This window comes from Alligator sinensis, unplaced genomic scaffold, assembly GCF_000455745.1.
Source record: "Alligator sinensis unplaced genomic scaffold, ASM45574v1 scaffold173_2, whole genome shotgun sequence".
In the NCBI taxonomy this organism is placed as follows: domain Eukaryota; kingdom Metazoa; phylum Chordata; order Crocodylia; family Alligatoridae; genus Alligator; species Alligator sinensis.
This window is the reverse complement of record NW_005842720.1, coordinates 226,561-227,745: the sequence shown is the minus strand read 5'-3', so window position 1 is coordinate 227,745 and position 1,185 is coordinate 226,561.

The following is a 1,185-nucleotide window of genomic DNA, read 5'->3' as shown; positions in this document are numbered from 1 at the left end:
GAGGAAGCTGCAGCTGTGGCAATCCTGCAGCTGGAAACCTAGCCAACAGCTGGACTGTGGCTCTGGCTGGCCAGGCTCTGGTTTTGGGCTGTGGATGCTGCCACCACATGTGCTGCCCCGCATTTTTCTGCATGGGTTTTTTGACCCCAGGATCTCCCTGAGTCAAAACCCCCGCTCTGGGTCAAAATCCCCACTCAAAACACCCGCCCTGGGTCAAAAACCCCGCAGAGTTCCCAAACTCTGACAGACTGCACACCACTAACTTAAAATGATACAACCTTAAGTACCACCAGCAAATTTTTCAGTTCAATCTTAAATACCACCACTAATTTTTTGTCATATAAAGTCATTATAATCAATCTGTTAATGTGTACCACTGACAGGTTGTCTGCATACCACTGGTGGTACCTGGTATCATGGATTGGGAACCGCTGCCCTAAAGCATTGCCTCAAGACATTCAGAGAACACCTGTTATATGCTAGATCCTAAAATGCTAACTAAAACACAGTCTTCACTATGCCAAATCTGCCACTGGATAAAAATACCCGCTTTATTATGCTATATAAAAAAATAAAAGAGAAAAGAAAAATTCCCAGCAAAATACTTCTCTAAAATACCCACTGGTGAGAATCCTATCCCAAAAAGGAATCTCTAGTGCGAAGGCCAAGGGCCGCTTTGTGGGATCGTACCCGAAGGCCCTAGAGGAACAGGTCTTTCATAGGAGAATTGTATGTGATGATGACACATGAATAACCCGGGCGTTGCAATTCATGTTGTTTTGTGTGAAACAGAGAACAAAAATCATGTGAAATTGACTTAAAATTTAAGTTTTTTTTATGGGCTTTAGTCTAATACACTCGCTGCATTAACAAAGCAGGATGAAGATGAAGGCAGAATCTAAATTAGAGCCCCGAAACACAGGAGATTGGATGGTGTCAAGTTTGCAACCCGATGATGACAACCGCCGGACGAGCTGCGATGCAAACCCGCCCGCGGCTGCGTCCTTATGCTCTGTGCAGACAAGACAGTGGCTGGAAAACGCTGGGAAGGGCAGACCCGGCCCCCTGTCTTTGTCTCCGCTGTGAAACGCGGGGTGTCCGGCCGCGGGGCCCACGCGCGCACACGCACTCACGCACACGTAGGGGGCGTGGGGAGGCGGGGCTGGCGGCGGTCATGGAGGAGGG